General features: G+C 35.6%; 1 pseudogene; it reads right to left on the reverse strand.

Moving 5' to 3' along the window:
• The window catches only part of LOC122081229, an 11482-nt pseudogene extending 9574 nt beyond the window's left edge, over positions 1-1908 (reverse strand).
• Between the last annotated feature and the right edge of the window lie 5431 nt (positions 1909-7339).

Below are 7339 nucleotides of genomic sequence, written 5' to 3' on the forward strand. Positions count from 1 at the left end.
AAAAAAAAAAAAGAAAAATTCTCCAATTTTTTTTTTCAAAAAATTTAGTTCATTCAACTCTTAAAAATAATGTCATAACTTATAATTACTAAATACATGATTTCAAATGAAACCCACATTTTTTCCCAAAAAAAGTGAGGGTTTCAATTTTTTTTTTATTTCTTAGATCTACTCATATATATTGGTCCACACTTTGTTGATTTTTTATATGTTCTTTAAAAACATTTAATCTACAACTTCCATAAAAAAAATTTAATTTTTCTACAATGAATGGGAGACCCACTACCATAAATAGTTTGACTGGGGTAAATATTGTGCCTATATTCGACAAGTACAGAATATCATCGTACTTGCTCCTATTGAAGAAGAAGGTCCTAGTCAAGGATTTGAACCACCACGACACTCTTCACGGCACTCATTACAGTGGCAATGGCAATGAGGAAAGAAAAAACTGTAAGAAACTCAAACCTCATCATTTTGAACATTTTCAACTCAATATATTTGTCTATCAATACAATACCCTCTACTTAAGTATTTATGTATTCTACATGTTATATATAGTTTTTTTTAACTATTTTTTTATGCAAAAGTGTATAAAAATGTGTTTCCTATCAATTTATGTGCGTATCTTTAGCGTATCTTTGCGTATCTTTAGCGTATCTTAGCGTATCTCCGATACGATACGATACCCTCCGATACATATCTTAATTTTGACCGATCGATACGGTGATCGATACCGATACTTTAATCCTTGGGTCCACTTACCTTTCGGTCAGTCCAGTCTTTCATGCTCGTACCAAGCATGTTGAAATTGATTTCCACTTCGTTCATGATAAAGTCGCCTCCAAGGAACTTCAAGTGCAGTTCATTTCAACACATGACCAGATAACCGATATCCTTACCAAAGCTCTCAGCTCTACAAGGTTCTCCTTTCTACGGGACAAGCTGCGGATTCAACCATTCAAATCTCTACCTTGAGGGGGTGTATCAGGATAGTTAGCGTCCCACACAAACTCAACCTCTAGAGTCATACTCACACTCAACAACCTCTCCTACATTATAGGCATTTTCAGTGAGCACAAACTCTAGAGACTACTTGCAGTCCAAGACTACCTCATGAGACAGCAGAGTTGGAATATGACTCTCACATATGATAATAGACTTTCTGTCCATTACTCACATATGTTAACAGAGTCCTACCCCATTACTATTAGAGTTTGAGTCTCCCACATGTGATCATAGAGTTTTTTTATAATTCAATAACTGTAATCTCTATATAAGAGCACCATTGTACATACATTAAAGTGAATGCCAATATACAATTTCAACAAGCTGTCCTAACTGTGTTCTTAAAGTGCCATAGGGACACAAAGATGTCTTTAGGGTTCCTAATGACATAAATGATCTTGCACTCTAAGCTCTTGATTGACTTTGGAAGAACTTTATAGGGCATGTGAGTGTGAAAGACACTAGGAGAAGGGATAACTGAGAGATCTGGAGGAGTTGGGTCCCCTTTATAGACATGAATTTCTAAGGTTTGTAGGTAGGAAGAAGGAGGCTTTGGCAACCAAAGGGTCATCCACTAATTGAGCTTCCCCATTGATACCAACTTGACATGGACGATTCATGATGCAAGTAACAAGGGCTTTGGGCCATGTGGTGCCTGTTTTCATGGAAGAAGCTAAGATAACATCATCGTCGCGAGCTTCAAATCGCGATCGAGCTTCAATGGCGCCTTCAAGATGACATGGTACATACCAGAAGCCTTCCCATTGGTATAGAGCAAAGTCACCCCACCAGGTAACACTAGGGAGCTCATCTAGCAGAGGCTTTAGTGAATTGGAGGTGGTCATAAAGAGTGACTTGGTGGTTTCCATGGATGAGTGAGGAAGATGAGGAATGGGTGGAGAGAAAGGTTAAGTATACAAAGCTTGTTGTTGTCGTTGTTGTTTCTCAAACATGGAAAGACAACTAGGGTTATATAAAGCAAAAGAGGAGAATATTTTTAGCTTTCTCTGCCTGACTTATGGGTCTCCTAGCAGTATAATTATAAACAACTTTGGGTTACAGGTCACAAGGAACTTGACCACATAGCAGCTGTAGGAGTACTCCAAGTCTCCATTCTCCAATGGCGTCACGAGACTCACGATTCACTAAATAAAGTAACGAATATAATAATTGATTCTTACCCAGAAAAAACAAAAAAGTATAATAATTGATTTGCCGTATTGGCCATGAGGTTATGACACAGCTTTAGAAGTACCCCAAGATTCCATGTCTCCAATAGCATCATGAGTCTTGACCCTAGTTAGTTTATTCGCGTTTAAAACGCGTTTAAAATGGCGTCCCCTTTTTTTGTCGTTTTAAACGCCGTTTATCGAATTTTTCACAGAAAGTTGATAAAAAACAGGAACGGGACTATTTGAAGTTTTTTTGCCGTTTTAAACGCCGTACCGTTTTTTTGACAGTAAAAAACGGATTTTAAAAAATATAAACTTTTTAAAATAGAAACGTTTAAAACGGGACTATTTATTTTGATTGTTATCTAGGTATTTAGAGAATTATTATGCCAATTTATGTCTATATATTGCCCTTTTTTTGACACCGTATTATTTAAATATAAAAGTTTAAAACACGTATTGTCCGTTTTTTATTTTTTCCCGTTTTTATCGTATTTGACCGTATTTTTGACCGTCCCGTTCACGTTTTGATCCGTTTTAAACATACCCGTACCGAACAATGTTTTTTTGCCGTTCCCGTTTTAACTAACAGAGGTCATGACCATGGTTTGAGGAATCGAATCGGTTGGATCGGGTTGAAATCGGTGTTGATGGATCCTAATTCTAAGTCAATACCGTATAAATGAGGGTAAAATAGCTAAAAAATATGATTTTTTCAATTGAAAATAGGGGAATTTGTATCTAATCTTGACCAATCTAGATTGATATTGGCCTTAAACATTTCGATTCCAATACCAAATTCTCAAACCATTATGACTCTTGTAAGTGATGAGAGCAAGTGATTAGAGAGCTGAAAGAAGCAATGGGATACATGGTCATATGAGTTTGAATGTTTGTGTCAGAATATATATATATATATATATATTTCCCGAATATAAACAAGAGACGTACCATATTCATATGTTGGGCAAGTATCTATATGGCATATGCAATCGTATAACATATAAGCTGTTGGTATACGATGTCTTGTAATTCGTCACAGTTTAATCCAGGGAGTACTGGTGCAGGTGCCTCGACAGGAAGAACGATGATCCTACTTACCAGTTAGCAACCGTGGGGGGCCTCCTGCCCCCTGCATAGCGGGGGTGTAGGGGGCGCAACCCCCTGCTTGAATTTTTTATTTGAGGGCAATTTTGTACTTTCCAGATTAGGAATTTTCGTTATATATTTGTAGCGAGGGTTTCTTTCTCTGTAATGCAAGCAATATTGAGAGGTGTGAGGACGAGTGTTGTAACCTTATTCTCCATTGATAGTGAAACATGATCTCATCTCACTGAGGACGTAGGCAATCTTACTGAACCTCGTAAACCTATGTACATTGTTTGTTCTTATTTTTCATTATCTTTTGTATCGTTTTAGGGTTGCGTTTCTATGCAAGCCACAGTCCATTGGAAACATTCAGCATCTTATAACCTCATGAATATCATTACCTGTGATTTTTTTTTTTTTTAAACAGAATTCTATTCGTGAAAATTAGCAGAACTTGATTTTGTAGTTGCCAAATTATAGGGTTCTGTTCTACCAAAAAAAAAAAAAAATGAAAATAATAATAATAATAATTATTATAGGGTTTCATTAGTTGTGGAATGAAATGTGGCCGTATCATTCTACTTGAGACAAACACAACCTTCCTAGCTAAGGAGTTTACTAAAGAATAGCACTCCCTAGACACAAATTGGAAACTACATTCCAAAAATTATGATAAAATATAATATATATCATTAATCATGAGCTAAATGAAAAGCAGGACAATTGTGTTACTTCCTAAGACGTTCCCTTTGCAATTTGATTCCACTATGAGATGGTCATCTCACCCATTAATGTGAATGGTGAGCCTTCGCTAAATTATATAGCCACCCCTCAAAATTGATTGATGCTAGTGAAAATATTTGTAAGGGAAAATTTCCCACTCTATTGTGGTTATCCTATATTTACTCAAATTCCTCTAATCAAAGTTTAGAATCCGATTCCCCCCCAATTTTTTTTTTCTCCCTTGTTAGTTTTAAATCTCTAATTACTCCAACTCCTTTACCCTCTCAAAGTCCCCTTCCATACCATTTCTTCCAACATCTTCCCCCACCCCCTACCCTCCACCCACCAACACCTCTCACCCTTGCCTAACCCCCTACAGCTAACACTTCACAACTTCCTCCTCACTCCCTTTCCACAAACCTTGCTCCACCACCTCTGCGCAACTCAAAAGAAGTCGAGGTGGAAACATTTCAATATAAGGATGCGATGTCAGTTGGTAATCATCAATCTTAACTACTAAGTTGATGTGCCATGAGAAAAATGTTAAGGGTCTACTTCTGGGAACAAAGATATTTTATGTGTATGGGAGGGAGGGAAAAAAGACTAATGAGGAGATAAAATCGGGATAAATCGCTTTTTGGGCCAAGCTTGGGGGCAATAAACTTATCGAGGGAAGTATATCCTACTCCTTAGGGCAAATGTTTATCTTTTCCAAGTCTTCTTTTTCATTCGATAATATATATATATATATATATTTTTTTTTTGTTTGGGTAAAGATAATACTGCTATATATAAGAGTTACAATACCAGTAGTATAGTAAAAGACGTAAAGAAGATTCACCATAGAAATTTGTAATTTTGATTTCTTGTTACACCATAAGCCCCAGGGATAAATCAATTGCCCTCTGGATACTGGCCAGTTACATGCTGAGAGGTTTTGAATGCTAAGAATAAAGGTGGAATGACACAACCCAATTGGGGGATATCTTGGAGTTTGATGAAGAGATGGGGCAAACAAGTTTAAGCTCTGCGGAAGGCTCCTTTCAATGTTTAGTTGCCACTGGAGAAAAATCTCCAATGTGTGGTTGGAGAACATGTAATTAAAATTGGCCAAGTCAAGTATGAACGTTTCAGTGCATGCTTATGATGTGGTAGCTTAGAGCATATGCTAACAAAATGTCAAGCCCATAAGAGAGAAGACTAGTGGCATTTTGGTTGTAGTTTCAAAGGGGTTGGGATGGGAGTTGTGTAGACCGGGTAGGCTAGGAGTTGCAGTACGGTGGCTCGCAATAGAGGGGAAGGAGTCTAGGTGAGAGCTAGTGATGGGATAGAGGGTGGGGTCTGGGAGGAGGTGATGGAAAAAAGTTATGAGAAAGGGGGCAATGAGATGAGATGGGTGAGGAGGGGAGGGATAATTTAATTATTTAGAATCAACAGGGAGAAGGAAAGGTGAAAGTTTACTCTTTCAAAAAAATCATAAGAAAATTGAATTTGAATAGGAGAATTTGAGTAAATATAGAACAAATACAAAAGAGTAATATGAATTTTCCATTGCCGCATTTTATTTTTATTTTTATTTTTATTGCTAGACCCTAAGAGAACTGATCTTGATTACCTCTTATTATTATTATTATTATTTTGTTTTTTTAATCACAATAAAGAAATTAATTGAGATGATAGGAGTGAATTTACATCATTGTATGAGTGAGAATTGGAAAGAGATGTTCTCTCAGTGAGAACCCAAAAATCCAAGTGTTTCAGGAGCATTACCACATCATTAGTTGTTTTTAGACAAAAGTTAAATTTAGACGATAAAGTATGGACATTCAAAAAAAGAGGAATTTTTCTGAGCGTCCAGTTGCAATTTCTACAGTCAAATGGAGATCAAAAGAATCAATCCATATCTCCCCATGGTTCCATCCTATCTCCATTGCATGCTTCACTCCCATGAGCAACCTTCTAATATATGCTTCAAATGGTACTTCTAATCATCATATAATCAGCATTAAATAAGATTATCTGTTATTTTGAAGTGTTGGTCCTTACTCCTTGCCAACCGACTGAGCTACCCATTGGGATCCATTATTGTAGTTGTCAACAATATACTTTTCTAGTGCCTTTCTATGTCAAACTTCTCACCTTTGAGATTGAATTATTAAATAGACATGGTCATCCCCCCATATAGTTTGGCTCAATTCCCCATGTGGGACAGTCTGAAGCATAGTTAGCAAATTCGGATTCGGGAATTATTCGAATGGAGAATTATTCGGAATAATTCGACTGTCAATTTAAGGGTTCGGTCAAAAAAAGGGTAAAAAAAGAGGACAAAATAAAAATCGGATTCCGATTTGGATTCGGATTCAAGAATTATTCGATTACAAAAATAGAAGTAGGGCAAAAAATTTGGATTTTTTTTTATAATTATTATATCTTTTTTATTTATCAAGTAATTAACTCGATATGTACACCTAGAAAGAGCAAATTACTGTAATTCAAATATACAATACAATAAAAAACTAGGAAAAAACTGTCATTGGGTGATGGAAACAATAGTTACAGTAATCAAATTTCTAAAGAAATTGTCCTGTAGGAATATAAAAGTTCAAAATCATATCATTCAATCCATGACTCACCTAGTTCCATGATTCCATCATCCATGCTTAAAAGGAAAAATTATTCTAAATAAAGCAAAACATCCATAAAAGCATAACAAAAGTTATTACATCACCACAACTTAGGTACTTAACTAAATCAGATAATACTATCTGAGGGTTGAGTCTCGCTCTCAGTAAAACTAGCACTTGCACCAAATAGAAAGTCTTCAACGATGCTATTATCCGCATCATCCAATAATCTCTCTAGCTCTTTATCAACGTCCTCAATGCTTTAATCAAAATCATTGACACTAATACTGTCAAGATTAATGGGCAACATGTTTTTTTGTTCAAGTTCACCCCTCTTTTCCATCATCAACGAATTCATTTTGACATAGACTAAATCATCTAACATCGCTGCTGCAATCTATTCCTCTTTTTTGTTTGTGCTGCATCCCAGGTACTCCAATTTCTCTCACAAGACGAAGAACTACATGGTTGGCTCAATATTTGAATGTCATGCTTCTGTAAGATAGGAATAGCATCACCTTACATATGCCACCAAACCCCTGTCACTGGTAAAAGAAAAAATATATATATATATATATATATATATATTTATATATATATATATTTATATATATATATATATATAAATATACAATTTAAATGACAAGTAATTTTCACATAAGAAAGAGTAAACTAAATTTTTTAAAAAGAAAGTAATTATTACACTTACGAGGATGACTAGTT

This window comes from Macadamia integrifolia, chromosome 6 (assembly GCF_013358625.1).
Source record: "Macadamia integrifolia cultivar HAES 741 chromosome 6, SCU_Mint_v3, whole genome shotgun sequence".
Lineage (NCBI taxonomy): Eukaryota > Viridiplantae > Streptophyta > Magnoliopsida > Proteales > Proteaceae > Macadamia > Macadamia integrifolia.